This window comes from Panthera uncia, chromosome D4 (genome assembly GCF_023721935.1).
Source record: "Panthera uncia isolate 11264 chromosome D4, Puncia_PCG_1.0, whole genome shotgun sequence".
Taxonomy (NCBI): Eukaryota; Metazoa; Chordata; class Mammalia; order Carnivora; family Felidae; genus Panthera; species Panthera uncia.
Genome location: NC_064807.1, coordinates 54,258,753 through 54,274,523, shown reverse-complemented (window position 1 = coordinate 54,274,523; position 15,771 = coordinate 54,258,753). Strand labels below are relative to the sequence as shown.

Below are 15,771 nucleotides of genomic sequence, written 5' to 3'. Positions count from 1 at the left end.
TCTCTGCTGCTGATGCACCCTTATCGCTTGTCCCCAGGGAGCACTGCTTCCACGGGTCCCCATTTAGTATGCCACTGGTAAGAAACCCTGATTACTAGGTGAGCCTGTCTTCTTTCCTCCCCTTAGCACTGAGCTGGGGGTGATTTCAGAGGTGTCCAACCTCCAAAACTCTGCTGGGCAAGTTTGTCCTCTACCAGAGGTGGGCCCCACCTGTGACTCCTCTGACACTCCCAGATTCCTCACTGGGGCCCTCTGGGTTTGCAGCAAGGAGACAGGGATAGGAGACTATGCATAGGGTCCAGCCCCTGCTCGAGTCCTGTCCCTGACTAACACCCCTGAGGCCTTGGGCTGGCTCTTGGGGCCCACACCCTCAATTCCCTGTTGAGTTTCAGTTTGTCCATTCATAAAACTGGGGCATTTGGTGACCTGGGTCCTGGGGTCCTTCATGGAACTTCCTAAGCTGAGGAAGGGATGTCAGCCATGGGTATGATGGGAAGTTGCCCCCTCAGGCTCCCTCTTTCTCTTTCTCTCTCTGACCTGAGACATTCCACCAGAGGGGAATCACTGGGTTGGGTGTGTCAGCCAGCTGGACAGCAGGCAAGTCTGGACAGGTGGACAGTGGAGCTTGGGCTCCAGGATAGGGTGTGTGCATGTGTTGTGTAGAGCGTGTAGATGAGGTATATCCCAGGCAAAGGTCAAGGATGGGAGAGGTGGCTCCAGCAGGCCAGCTGCCCTCACTCATTGACGGCCTTCAGGAACTGCAGAGACAGAAGCTGGGTTGGGCTAGGCTCCTGGCTCTGCCATGGGGCTGGGGAGGGGCTGGGGGGTGGAGAACAGCTCTTTGGTGAGTTCACTTCTAGGGTGGGAGCCAAGGTCCATTTCTGGGAAGGAAAGGAGGTATCATGAAAGCAGGTGGGATTCAGGTTAGACTGTAGGAGGGGTAAGTGATGGTGGATCAGGGAGCATGAGGTGCCTCCTTATTTGGGCTCCTTCCCAGGAGGGAGGGGAAGAGCTGTACCACTTAGCTCCTCCACTAGAGTGAGGACTGTCTTGTTAGGAGGCAAAGCAGATGGACAGGATGATCTGGGGAACAAGGTAGCATGTAGCCTTCAGCCAGGGTTGGGGCAATTCATAGCTCAAGAGGAAGCCCTGGGACATCTAAGGCTTGGGTCAGACACCTGCCAGCCCTGGATCTCAGTTGTTCCTCAGTGAAATGGGGAGAATCTCCTTGGGGTTTGTCTATCAAAGACAAAGTGTCCCCTAACCTGGTCACTGAAGACCAGGGAGTCTCTGTTATAAGTTACTTCTGAAGTCCTGGAAGGTAAGAGAAAACTCAGCTCAAATTTGGGCTGAGTGGGGGTACAGATAGGGGAGGCTGGACCTTTTGGGGGCAGAGTGGTGCATTAGCATGCAAGTAGCCAGATCAGACATGCTCATCAGAAAGCTCTCAGGACAAGTAGGGAACATTCTCACCCTTCCTTCCCAGACATTCTGAGTCCCTGGATTAAGACCTCTCATCCCCAACTTCCCTAATCTTGTCTCTTCCCCAGTGTCCCTCTGCAAGGCTCCTCAGCTTCTCCTCTTTCATTCCACGAATATTTATTGAGTGTCTTCTATCGGCCAGGCATTTTCTAAGCCCCAGGGATTCAGAGGTGAACAAGATTGTTGGTCCACATGCTCATTCCCTCTCTCCCTGCCCAGAGGGAAAACAGGCTTGAAAATAAGTGAGGTAGCTTAGCCTTCACTGGCCATGAAAGAGAGAAGCTCACATGGCTGCAGGGACCCACAGGAGGCCCCACATCAAGCCTGGGAAAGGTCAGGGCAGAGTAATGGATCCCTGAGTTTAGAAGGGCCTGTTGGCGTTTGCCAGGGAGGCTGTGGGCAGAGGTTCTGGAGCCACCCCCACAGGTTCACAAGAGCCAACTGTTACATTTTCAGGAATTTTGCAAACTGTTTACTACACACAACCATTATTAAAAATTAAATCAGGGAGGCCTGGGCGGCTCAGTCAGTTAAGTGTCCAACTCTTTGTTTCAGCTCAGGTCATGATCTCACGGTTTGTGGGTTTGAGCCCTAGGTCGGGCTCTGCGCTGGCTGGCGGCATGGAGACAGCTTGGGATTCTCTCTCTCCCCACCCCCCCTGCCTCTCCCTCACTTGCGCTGTCTCTGTCTCCCTCAAAATAAATGAATAAATCTTTAAAAATTAAATTATATAAATGTATAATTATGCGAAATTTTTAAGTGTTTATTTATTTTTGAGAGAGAGAGAGCACAAGTGGGAGAGGAGCAGAGAGAGAGGGAGACACTAAACCTGAAGCAGCCTCCAGGCTCTGAGCTGTCAGCACAGAACCCCACGCAGGGCTCAAACTCACGAACCGAACTGGGAGATCATGACCTGAGCCAAAGTCAGACGCTTAACTGACTGAGCCACTCAGGCGACCTGTAATTATGTAAATTTTTAAAAACAAAGGTAATAAACTCATCACGTTCTAATTGTTACTGCATTTTACTATTGTGCATACTCTTGAAGTTATTTATATCAATTGTATCTTTTATTTTAAAAAAATGTTTATTTACTTTTGAGGGAGGGAGAGAGAGAGAGAGAGAGAGAGAGAGAGAGAGAGAGAGAAGAACAATCAAGAGAGGGGCAGAGAGAGGGAGATAGAGAATCCCAAGCAGGGATCTTTCAACTCAGGTCATGATCTCACAGTTCGTGGGCTCGAGCTCCATGTCAGGCTCTGCACTGTCAGCAGAGCTTGCTTGGAATTCTCTCTCTCCCTCTTTCTCTCTCTGCCCCTCCCATGTGCACATGCTCTCTCTCTCAAAATAAATGAAAAAAAAACTTAAAAAAAAAGAAAAAGCTTGTCATGTCTGTAGCCACTACATTGTGAATAACACAAAACCTTGAGGAAACATTCTTCCAATGTTTGAAAACTATCATCAATTCAGCAAAAAAGATCACTTACATCATTGGCAAATAAGTAAAGTTTCAACACATGTCTTTGTTCTTTTACTTTTGTCTTACCCTTTAATATAAATAAAAATATCAACCAACATTTATGTTAGAACTATACTCATTAGTCAATGATGTGAAGACTTTTTTTTGAATCAGATAGTAATCAAGCATTTGTTCATGGTCAGATTTCGTCAAATCCTGGATGAACTGCAACCGAGTAAACTACAGATATTAGAGTGGGCAAAAATTAAAGAAAGTATTACATAAAGTAATTGGCATTGTAGAATTTACCATAAAGGTCACTGTATACTTTAGTGTTATTTGTAAATTGTGTTATTTTACAGCTTTATACCAATAGCATTTATAATAAACTTCTGTATGTATATAGATGCACACATTTTTTCCCGGAGAGCCAGCTGTTAAGCATTTATCAGCACATCACAGGACAGAAAGTTCTGGGAAGAGAGGACCCAGGGGAGTCCAGGTGCTCAAGGCAAAGTGAGAGGGGAGATGGTGAGGCTGGTGGATGTGAGGGGCCTTTTGAGCAGGGCTAGGGAACCACACACCATCCCAAAGGCCATGGGAGCCATGCAAGCGTTTTGAGTACAGGACAGGCCCCTTCAGATTTGTGTTTAGATCATGTTGACAGCTGCGTGAAGACTCCATTGTTAGAGACAGATGATAAGGTGCTGAATTTGTGGAGGGAGAGAGAATAATAGGAGCAAACTCTTAGCACTTAGTATAGGCCAGGCCCTCTCCTAAGCATTTGTTGTGTGTTATTAACTCATTTAATAAGTTGCAACAACTTCATGCGGTAGACACTAGCGTCTCCTTTTTACAGATGAGATGACTAGGGAATAGAGAGATGAAATAACTAGCAAGCAGCAGAGCTGGGATTTGAACCCAGGAATCTGGCTTCAGAGGCCATACTCTCAACCACTATACTTCACATTTTCAGACTAGGAAGATAGTGAGGCCTAGAGTGAGGTTTCTGAATCTTGATGCACACACAAAGTTGACCAGATGTTTACAGACACGCCTGGGATATATTAGGAGCTTGATGAGAGTCTTCAGACCAACAGGATTTGAGTTAGTCATAATAGATTATGAGGAGCCAGGGGAGGTAAGCTTTACCAGCTTCCTCCCTTTGCTGGGTGATACACTCACCCAGAGGTGAGAAACTTCCAGTTCTCTGTTTGTGGACTGCCCTACATCTTCAGAGAGCTCCCATTCTCAAGGACAGACCCCTGAGCAGGAATACCCAGGTGGGAGAGGGCAATAGGGGACAGGGATTGCCTGGGCCCAGAGTGCAGCTCTTGGCTCAAGCGTATGCAAGCTGAGTGAGACCTGTGAATTATCACCGATAGGGAGGGCTTCCATGGACAGAGCATAGGTAGAGGCCTTGGGTTTAGACAGGGGAGAGGAGAGAGGATAGGTCCTGCTACCACCCTGGTTTTCCCCACAGGGCATCTGTATTTAATAGCAGAAGTTTGACTGTAGCCCTTGAGGCACAGTGACAGGCGGCTCAGCTGCAGACACATATATTTAAAAAAGTATTTATGGAGAGCCTGGGTGGTTCAGTCGGTTAAGCATCTGATTCTTGACTTTGGCTCAAGTCACGATCTCACGGTTCGTGAGTTTGAGCCCCGTGTCAGGCTCTGTGCTGCTGCTGGTGTGGAGCCTGTTTAGGATTCTCTCTCTTTCTGCCCTTCCCCTGCTCTCTCTCCTTTTCTCTCAAAATAAATAAATTTAAAAAATTATATATATATGTATATATATATGTGTGTGTGTGTGTGTGTGTGTGTGTGTGTGTGTGTGATTGAAATTTGAAAGGAGTAGAGGTGTTTCTGTGGAAGTGGAGGACTGAGGGTTGCTGGAGGCTGGTGGCAGGCCAGGCCTCACATGGGGTGTTGGTTCCCTGAAGCCACATCTGTCAGCTTAGGGCTTCCCATCCTGCTGGCTCAGCAGGTTCCACAGGTTGGCAGGTGACTCACCCCCTCACCCTCATATGACCCTGGTCCAGGAAGGGGCAGGGGGCCTATAGAGTGGAACACCTACCTGTGTGTTCCTCTATGTAGGGTATAGGCTGTGTTACATGCTTGAGTCTGAGATGTGTGCCCATGTCTGATTGTACATACAGGCCAGTAGGTCCCTGAACACAAACAGCCCATGTGGGTTGTGCAAAGTTGTAGGCCATAGGTGTGGAGGGTGGGTGCAGTAAGAGGCAGGAGTGATGGGTGAACTCATAGCTCTTCCCAGAACACATGTGCATGGGTGCAGGTGTCTCCCTGAAAGAAGAATGCAGCTTCAGAACCTGGTGAGCCATCAGAGGAAGCCTGGGTGGGTGGCAGGTGAGAAGGGTTCTCTGATGACAGCTTATCCTCCCCAAGGAGGGCTTGGCTAGACCAGCTGGCAGGGCTGGGCATTCTAAGCCCATGGTGACAGCAGTGGTTTTCTCTAAGCTTATCCCTTAAGCCCCTGGCTGCAGGCCATGGTGGCTCCCTCGTGTTAATCCTGAGAGGGCATGCACCCCACAGACCACATAGGTAGGTCAGGAGAAGTGAGTGCGACAGGTGGGCATCAAACCAGAGCTTTCTTTCATCCCCTCTGCAGGCAGCAAGGACTGAAGGGTCTGAGTGGTGTACACTCTGGGGATATGAGGAAAGCATGTCAATCCCAGGTCGCCCATGCCCTTGGTTAGGGTGGCATTGTGTGTGCTGGCATGCAGTGTGCGTGCATATCCACGTCTGGGTGTGCTGGCCCCTGCCCCAGCGCCCAGGGCCTGGTGCCACCTTTCCATCGTGCCCCATGATCTGAGAGATGCTTGAAGTGGGACAAAGAGTCTGGGCTAGCAGCCAGGAACCCTCACTTCTACTCCAGGCTTTTTCTTAGTGACTTTGGAGATCTCCCTTTACCTTTTCTGGGGCTCAGTTTTCTCACTGTAAAATGGGGAGAGGCCATAATCCCTGCAGGGCCACCCCTCGAGGCTGTTGGGTGACAGATGCTCATGGAGGTGTTTGAAAAGTTTGCAAGGCTTGGTCCTGGGGCTTCACAAGGGGAAGGGTGCCATTCCCTGTGTTGTTCAGCTGAAGGACTAGGGGTTGAAAGCAGGTAACCTCCAGGGGGACTTGCATTCTGCCCTACAAGGGGTGTTCAAACCTCCGGGAGAAGTGAAGTGTTCAGAGTTCTGGGGCTGAGATTCAAAACCAATTAACACTACAGGACACGACCTGCCCTTGGTGAGGCTGGGAAAGTCTGTCTACCCATCCCTGCACCTCCCAACCCTTCTTACCTCCTGGGGGTGAACAGCAGTGCTCTTAGACTAAGGTTGGGAATATGCCTTCTCTCATATTCCACACCCCCAACCCCCTCTCTGTCCTTACCTCCAACTTGCTGTCTTTCAGGCTCATACTTCATGAGTTCAGAGTTTCCATCCTGGGCTGTAGGCTTAGCCAGAGCAAACAGACAGCACTAAAGTCAACAAAACAAGGAAGGTGCGACAGGTGATATGGAAAAGAAAACTTGGAAGCCACAATAAAGGTGTGTGGGCTGGGCAGGATGCAGCGATGTGTCTCCCCTCAGAGTAGCACCCTAGTTCTAAGGCTGGTCATGCCAGTCTCTTGTAGGGTGTCTGAGGACAGAGTTCATGGTGGTGCCTCCAGGGGATTCAGGTCAAAGGAGTGAAGTTAAATCTTCAGCAGGGGATGCTAGTACCCAGACTAATGAATGTTGTAAAAAGGATGTGGTGGCTAGGGAGAGGGGGTGCTTCTGACCCTCCACCCCACAGCTACTACTGCTGACTCACAAAGTGAGGCTACCTGGGGCCAGGGTTGTGGGTGGAAGCAGGCAGGGAAGGAGTAAACAGTCTGGAACAGCAGCAGGATTGAAAAGTTCGTGGCTCTCTGCCCTGCTCTAGCTGCTCGCCCCAGGACTCAGGATGTTGGAGCCGCAAATTCTGGGATTCCCAAAACACGCCCCCTTGCCCCACCCACAGGTATAGTCGTCCTCCCTGACAACCTATTTCTCTCCCACTCAGGGAAAGGGGAACTCAGTTCTCTTAACATATATCTGTTGTGCACCTATGCACACTTTGCTGTGCAGGCTGGGGAATCCCTAAGAGGCTGCCTGCCCCAGGTCCTGTCATGCCTGAATCTCCCAGATACTTTGTGAGCTGACTGCTCGTTTGATGGAGCTAGTGATTGCAGGCAGCCTGGGGCAGCCCCACCCCCAGACCCAAGGGGGCAACCAGGGAGTCAAGTCCGGATTGCTGAGCAGCCAGGCTGCACTGGGAAGGGCCAAGAGAGCAGACACGCCTGGCTGGAGCAGCTTAAAACCTGGGTGAGGGGCGCCTGGGTGGCTCAGTTGGTTAAGCGTACGACTTTTGATCTTGGGTTAGGTCATGATCTCACGGTTTTTGGGTTTGAGCCCCAAGTCCAGCTCTGCGTTAATGGCATGGAGCTTGTTGGGATTCTGTCTCTCCCTCTCTCTGCCTCTCCCACACTCTTCTCTCTGTCTCTCAAAATAAATAGCTGAACTTTAGAAAAAAATTGAAAAAATAAAAAACAAAAATAAAGGGCGTCTGGATGGCTCAGTTGTTAAGTATCTGACTTCGGCTCAGGTCATGATCTCAAAGTTCATGAGTTTGAGTCCCACATGGGGTGACATTGAGCCCTGCTTTGGGCAAAACATGAGTCCTGGTGACCCTGCTTCTCTCTCTTTCCTTGTCTCTCTTTTGCCGCTTGCTCACTTGTGCCCATCTCTCAAAAACATAAAAAAATAAAAAAAAAATCTGGGTGGAATTCCATGGGCTTTGGTCTTGCTGTCTGTGGAATGAGCATAGTATACTCTGCCCTCACCCTTCTAGCTTGGACCTGGCGTCAGGCAAGAGTTGGTCAGGGCAGATGGGGGGTGCATCCAGGTTCCCTTTCTTCAAACAGACATCCTCTCCACCTCTCCACAAAGTGTTTATTCTCTACCGGACACTTGCCATGCCGTGTACCAACTCAATCTCTTCTCCTAACAACCCTGCAAGGTGAGGATTAGTATATCTCCATCATACAGATAAAGACACACAATTAAAAATCTTGCCCAAAACCACCCAGCACCAACTAAGAAGCTGAACTGGTGGGAGATGGACTAGATGGGTGATGGGTATTAATGAGATCACTTATTGAGATGAGCACTGGGTACGTATGGAAGTGATGAATCACTGAATTCAACTCCTAAAACCAGTATTGCACTGTATGTTAACTAAAATTTAAATAAAAAAGAAGCCAAACTGGATTCAAGCTCAGGTTTGCCTAGGATAAAGCCTGAGCTATGAACCATAGCTCATCACCTGCATCGGGGAGCCTCTCCCTGTGAATAGCCTAACCCCAAACCAGCCCAAGACTCAGGCTCCAGGCCAGGAGGTCCCTGGGTTTTCCACTGCTCTTTTCTGCCACCACCTAAGTCGGCTTTCTCACAAAGCCTCCCTGATCCTGACTCCTCTTTTTGCTCTAATTAAGCAGGTACCTGACACCCCACCATTATCTGACCCTTCTTTTCTAGTGTGGAAGGATTTTAAAGTTAATTTAGGCAGAAATCAAAGGATGAAACCAGAAAGTGAATGGCTGATTGGGAACTTGACAATGGAGGGATCAGGCTGCCACTTTCTGGACCCACTGACTGGTCAGCATCACTAAGCAACTGAATATTGTCTCTGGATAGGACACAAAAGGAAGGCACATAGCATGGTCTACAAAGGATCCTCTGCCCGCCCCCCATTGAACCTAAATAAAATCACACCCATGAGTGCTAACTTCCTGAATATTCTAAAAAACATAGGGAATGGAGGAAAAGTTAAATGACACAACAAAGAAGCAAACAGATAAATCCAGAACATGGACTTCCCACAGAGCCATATTTGCAAGTCAGTGACATGAACAAATCAGAGGGAGAAAGAGGTGCAGCTCCTGCTTAAGAGAGCACTTACCCAGTGTAATGTGTGACCTTGTTTAGATCTTGACTCAAATTAATGCAAAAAGACTTTTTGAAATAATTATGGGTACTCACTAATTCCATGGAATTGTTCATTTCGTTGGATATGGTACTGTGATTAAGAAAATATTCATATATTTTATAGAAGAATATTGAAGAATATAGGAGTGAAATGACATAACGCCGGGAATTTGTTTTAATATACTTAATAAAGGGGCACCTGGGTGGCTCAGGCATTCGGATGTAGGCATCCGACTCTTGATGTTGGTTCAGGTCGTAATCTCACGGTTGTGGGATGGAGCCCCGAGTCGGGGCTCTGTGCTGAGCATGGAGTCTGCTTGGGGTTCTCTCTCTCCCTCTCTCTCTCTCTCTTTCTCTCTGCCCCTTCCCTGCTCACTGTCTCTCCTAAAACAAATAAGCTTCAAAATACTTCATAAAAAAAAAAAAAAAGACTGATGAAGCTAAAGTGGACAGAATTGGGAGAAGTCTTGATGAGGTTGGATTGAAGCAGGGGAAGGTAGACATGTTTGTTAGATGAAGGAGAGAGAGAGACAGAGGACAAGAGAAAGATGTTGGTTCATTTGTTCTGGAGCAGTGGGGTGCCATGTGGACAGGCTTGGGGAGATAGCAGCTTTTATGCGGTGGGAGAGGGCACTGGGGATGCGCGGAGCTGACTTCTCCATTGGAAACGGAAGGTGCTGTGCCTGCCAAGATGTTCTATTTAAGGGCCTACAAAAAGATGCTTTGTTTTAAAATTTTAAATGAACTTGTCAGTTGAAGAAAATGTTTTAATATACAACATTGATATATCTGTCTTTAGACCAACATGGTTACGTAATATAATTTTTAAAAAATTTTTTATGAAGGAATGGGCCCACAAAGGCAAACGTGGCAAGGGCCATGAATATCAGAATATGGCTATAGGGTGGGGAGGAGACTGCCCGGAGATGGAGCCTGAGGGAGGTGGGAAGCCTCGAAGTCTGTACTGTGAGAAACAGTTGCTGTCCCCGGGGACCTCCTCTTCCTGGGGGTCATCCTCCTCTCTCTGTGCTCCATCCTTGGATCTCCCAAACAGAGATGCATTAGGGCATCCTCACGCTGGGCTAGGTGCCAGGACACCTGGGTTTGAATCATCCTGGACCTTAGGCTGTGCCCAGAGCAGAAGAGACTGTCTCTGTGCAGCCCACTCTGGCCCAGCCTGCACCACAAGGACCAGTGTAGGCAAGGAAAGACCCTCCATTGACACTGGGAGAGGCCTGGGAACTGGGAAGGTCCCACCCTGCCTGGGGTCTCTGTGTTCCACTGAGCCTTCCTGGCTGAGGCTCAAGGCCTGTGGGTGCCTGTGTCTCAGTCCCTGTCCACATAGACCTCTCTATAGGCTCTTTGTACAGTCACTGTGTTCCTGGAAAGCTGTAAATTAAATCCCACCTTCACACCGGCTAGCACAGTCATTTTAAGGCTGCTTTCCTGCTGAAAGGGAGCACCCTGTGAGCATTTCCCCTGTGTGCGGGGAGGCCTCAGAATTTAGGCAAAGATGAGGGAAGTGGGAGGTACTCGGGCAGCAGCTGGCTTTACTCTTTTAGAGGCAGGCAGGCAGTCTGCCCCACTTTGTAGCCCCAGTGTGAGCTGGGAGAAGGGAAGAAGCATCACACTGGGGCTGCCTGGCCTCTGGGTCTGCCTCTTTTCTCAGGCAGAGCAGGAGAGTGGAGAGAGAGCAGCCTTCTCTGGGGGGGCTGAGATGGGCTTCTTGCCCACTCAAGCCCCCTGTTCCAGGCCCACAGCCCCTGACCAGATCAGATAGGGCACGTTCCTGCAGTGAGCTGCCTGCTGACTGGGACCAGGCTGACGCAGGCAGGAAAATATTAACCCAGTGGAATGGGCACATGTTCATGTGTGCATGACTCTGTGTGTGTGTGTGTGTGTGTGTGTGTGTGTGTGTGTACCCACACACCCACAGAGAGGTTTTCACATGCAAGACCACACACAGGTAGGTGCACACACACACCGGCCCACTCACACATATACATGTTCACATATAGACATATACAGAGACACAAATGCTGCTGCTGCTTCTTCTTCTTCTTCTTCTTCTTCTTCTTCTTCTTCTTCTTCTATAGAGAGAGAGCTGGGGAAAGGAGCAGAGGGAGAGAGAGAGCCTTAAGCAGGCTCCAAGCTCAGCACAGAGCCCGACAGGGTGCTTAATCCCATGACCCTGGGATCATGACCTGAGCTGAAATCAAGTCAGATGCTCAACTGACTGAGCCACCCAGGCACACTCAAATACTTCTCACACATTCAAATTCTTCCCTATTATGAACAGCATGGGGTATACACCTCCGTCAGTATCATCTTCCAACTTCTGTCAGTGAGATTGCCTCCTCTAAGAAGTCTTCCCTGATAACTTTAGCTCATACTGGAAAGTGGCAGGTCTGAGCTCGATGCCTGGTTTCTTTTTTTTTTTTTTCAAATTTTTTGATGTTTATTTATTTTTGAGAGAGACAGAGTGTGAGCAGGAGAGGGGAAGAGAGAGAGGGAGACACAGAACCTGAAGCAGGCTCTAGGCTCTGAGCTGTCAGCACAGAGCCCAATGTGGGGCTCAAGCTCATGAATTGCCAGATCATGACCTGAGCTGAAGTCAGACACTTAACCAATTGAGCCACCCAGGTACCCCTATGCCTGGTTTCTAATGCCAAATTAGGCGTATGACATTGGCTTTAGAGTGGAACAGGCTTATTTTTTGAATTCTGGTTCCTCGAATCACAGGATGTTTTCCCTTGGACAGGTGGCTGTGCCTCCTGACCCTGTTTGCCTTAGTCTCTGTCCAGTCTGTCCTGAAGGCCCACATATGACTCTGAGGATAAGAGGCTGAGCTGTGGAAAGGGGAGTTTGGTCATTGGAGAGGGTCAAGACTATATACCATCTTGTGGTATGGTATGTAATTATATACCATCTGCCTGTGCCCCTACCCCTCCGCAACCAAGCCACTTAGTCCCCAGTTCTCCTGGGTGAGGGGCCGTGGCCTCCTGGGGCAAGGAATAGAGCCCTGATCTGGATGTTCCAGGTCTGGGGGATCTCGAACAAGTTGTTACCTTTCTCTGAATCTCAGTTTCCCTATCTGAAAAGTGGGTTTGAAAGGTGACAATTACCTGGGCGAGGCTTAAGAGTCCTTTCTTTTTTTGAGGAGAAGGAGAATCTTTATGACTGCAGTGATTTCAGAGAGACCAGGGGCCTTTGAAGGACTGGTACCCATCCCTGCCCCTTCAGCCAGAGCAGCTCCTTTCTTACTGATTGATACATGGGCTCCTGAGTTATACACAGGATTTGGTGGCTCAGAAGAGTCTGAAAACCCCAAATGTAAAACAATTTGACTGAAAGTAGTTTATGGGATAAGTAAGTTAATCAAATGGCATGTTGCCTGAAACAAATAATTAGCTGAAATGATTAGTTTTCTACACATCAACACTTTTGGTGGCATTTGGGGAGAAGTTCAGAGAAGTTTTAGCATCTTTTGGCAGTTTTATTTCTTTGTTCTGATTAAAAATTGTTTTCTATTTGCATTTTCATTCCTAATTGGATTTTGAACTATTGTATGTACCTCATGCTGTTCATAATAGGGGAGAATTGGATATACTTAAAATTGGAGACAATTTGGGGCGCCTGGGTGGCTCAGTCGGTTAAGCGTCTGACTTCGGCTCAGGTCATGATCTCGCGGACCGTGAGTTCGAGCCCCGCGTCAGGCTCTGTGCTGACAGCTAGAAGCCTGGAGCCTGCTTCAGATTCTGTGTCTCCCTCTCTCTCTGACCCTCCCCCGTTCATGCTCTGTCTCTCTCTGTCTCAAAAATAAATAAACGTTAAAAAAATTAAAAAAAAATAAAATTGGAGACAATTCTGTGCCATATAGTCACATACAAGATGTGAATGTAGACCTACTGGCATGGAAAGATATTCTCAATAATGTTTGAGTGAAAAAGTACTTTACAAGATAAGCTTCCTACTACTTATTATTGACAAAGTAGGAAAGGGATGTGATATGTGTATACATAAAAAAAAAGAGAAGGAAATCTACCAAAATGTTAATAATAGTTGTCATGGAGGGAAAACGGGTCTTTTAAGATTCCTTTGGCTTGTTTGTATTTTAGGCCAAAAAAGAATAAAAAAAAATGATGTGAGATTCATTTTATTTGTATTCTATTTAAAAAATTTCCACACCAATGACAAACAATTCTATCTGTTCAACTTGCTTGACTTTGCATTCATAAATATTTAAATTTTCAGTTAGGTTGAACATTAATGTCCCCAATCACCAATTTACATTGTAAGATTTTTAGTGTAGTGAGTAAAGGTAGGAAAGTGAGGGGTGTTTGGGTGACTTGAGTGTCTGATTTCTTTTTTTAAAATGTTTTTTACTTATTTTGAGAAAGAGAGAGAGAAAGCACTGAAAGGGGTGGCACAGAGAGAGAGAGAGAGAGAGAGAGAGAGAAAACACTGGAAGGGGAGGGACAGAGAGAGAAAGAGAGAGAGAGAATCCCAAGCAGGTTCTGCACTGTCAGTGCAGGGTCCTACACAGGGCTTATCTTACAAACTGTGAGATCATGGCCTGAGCCAAAACCAAGAGTCGGACGCTTAACTGACTGAGCCACCCAAGTGCCCCAAGTGTTTGACTCTTAATATCAGCCCAGGTCATGACCTTTCAGTCCTGAGAACCAGCCCCGGGTCAGGGGTTTGAAGATCAGCATGGAGCCTGCTTGGGATTCTCTCTCTCTCTCTGCCCCTCCCCTACTCATGATCTCAGTAGAGCATGCAACTCTTGATCTCAGGGTTGTAAGTTCAAGCCCCATGTTGGGTGTAGAGATTACTCAAAAAGAAAATCTTTAAAAAAATAAAATAGGTTGATGAGCACTGGGTTATTCCCAAAGTTTCACTACCAAAAAGAATGTATTGCAGATGAAATTAAAGTAAGAAAGTTAATTTCTGCAAGAGGGACTAAATGCTGAGAGATACATCAAAATTTGCAAAACTTGCCCTGTAGCACACTAATATTACCAATTCGTTTTTTTATTACTAAAATTTTTAAAATGTTTTATTTTATTTTTTGAGAGACAGAGAGAGACAGAGTGTGAGCAGGGGAGGGGCAGAGACAGAGGGAGACACAGAATTCAAAGCAGGCTCCAGGCTCTGAGCTGTCAGCACAGAGCCTGATGCAGGGCTTGAACCCATGAACTGTGGGATCATAACCTGAGCCGAAGTCAGATGCTCAACTGACTGAGCCACCCAGGCACCCCTCATTCTTTTTTTTTTTTAAAGAATGTTTTAAAAAAAATTTTTAATGTTTATTTTTGAGACAGAGAGAGAGAGAGAGAGTGAGAGAGCATGAGTGGGGGAGGGGCAGAGAGAGGGAGACACAGAATCTGAAGCAGGCTACAGGCTCTGAGCTGTCAGTGCAGAGCCCAACATGGGGCTTGAACCCATGAACCAGGAGATCATGACCTGAACTGAAGTCGGATGCTTATCCTACTGAGCCACTCAGGCACCCCTCTTTTTTTTTTTTTTAATATTTATTTTTGAGAGAGAGCAAGAGAGTGCTTGTGCAAGTGAGGGGGGGGCAGAGAGAGAGGGGGACAGATGATCTGGAGTGGGCTCTGTGCTGACAGCAGGCAGCCCGATGTGGGGCTTGAACCCATGAACTATGAGATCATGACTTGAGCCAAAGACAGACATTTAACCCACTAAGCCACACAGGTGCTCCTACCAATTCTTTTTCAACCAATTTATCATTTCTACCAAATAAGATTTTGATTTACTGGCTGCTGTGCCTTCATAAACCTTTTCCTAGGCCTTGTCTGGATGCCAAAAGTAGTTGGATCAGAGGACCTCATATCCTCCAACTCCATTTCACAGATGAGGAAGCAGAGGCCCTGGGGCAGGACTGAGCCACTTCTCCAGCCTTCTGCAAGCCATTCACAGAATGTGTTCGGTTTTCTCACAAGCCCACTGGGCTTCAAATAATCACCGCCTTCCCACACTCCCTCGCTCAACTTGGAGGACTCAGCTTCCCTGTCATCTCTTCTAGATGATTCTTGCCCTGCTCCAAGTTGGCTTAGTTACTGCCTATATACCATCTACCTTATCACAGTGTATATACTAAGTTATCTGCTGCTTATCTCTTCCAAGAGACAGGGCTGTCTTCTCTACATCTGGGTCTCCAGTGCCTGGCCCAGTAAATGAGCCCAGGGCTCAATCCCTGACTCTGATATGGATCCCAATTCTATTCCTCACCAACTTGATCCCAGCCCAATCCAACTGTGCCCAAGCTCTGACCTATTCCCAGACCCCAGCTTCACTTTTGACCCTTACCTCATCCTGATCTTGACAGTACACACAGGAAAGGAATAAAGGCAGTTGTCTCCAATGTCCAGGGGTACATCTCATCTCTCTCTTTCTGAAGGAAGGACTCATTACATTGAGCCCACTTGAGTCTGCAGGGTGGAGTGCAGGGCAGAGCCTCAGCCTTGGGGGGCAGCAGTGGAAGAGTTTGCTCCTTATGGACAGCTTCTGACCAGGAAGCCTTCTCCCTGCAGAGAGACCTGTGGGCAGTTTTGGGTAGGGACCTGGAAAATGCGGGTCCAGACTGGCTTGGTCTATTGGCACCCTCTAGAGGACAGTTCTTTTTTTTTTTTTTTTTTTTACCGTTTATTTATTTTTGAGACAGAGAGAAACAGAGCATGAACGGGGGAGGGTCAGAGAGAGAGGGAGACACAGAATCTGAAGCAGGCTCCAGGCTTCTAGCTGTCAGCACAGAGCCTGACGCGGGGCTCGAACCCACGGACCGTGAGATC

General features: G+C 47.7%; 1 long non-coding RNA gene across 1 annotated transcript in view; it reads right to left on the bottom strand.

The window, feature by feature from the left end:
- The window catches only part of LOC125918827 (uncharacterized), a 29,218-nt gene extending 13,640 nt beyond the window's left edge, over positions 1–15,578 (bottom strand). The window contains exons 1-2 of the long non-coding RNA XR_007456595.1: positions 15,290–15,578; positions 6,340–6,427 (exon numbers count right to left, since the gene is read on the bottom strand). This is a non-coding gene — a long non-coding RNA (uncharacterized LOC125918827). The remainder of the gene's footprint in view (positions 1–6,339; positions 6,428–15,289) is intronic.
- Positions 15,579–15,771: the final 193 nt, after the last annotated feature.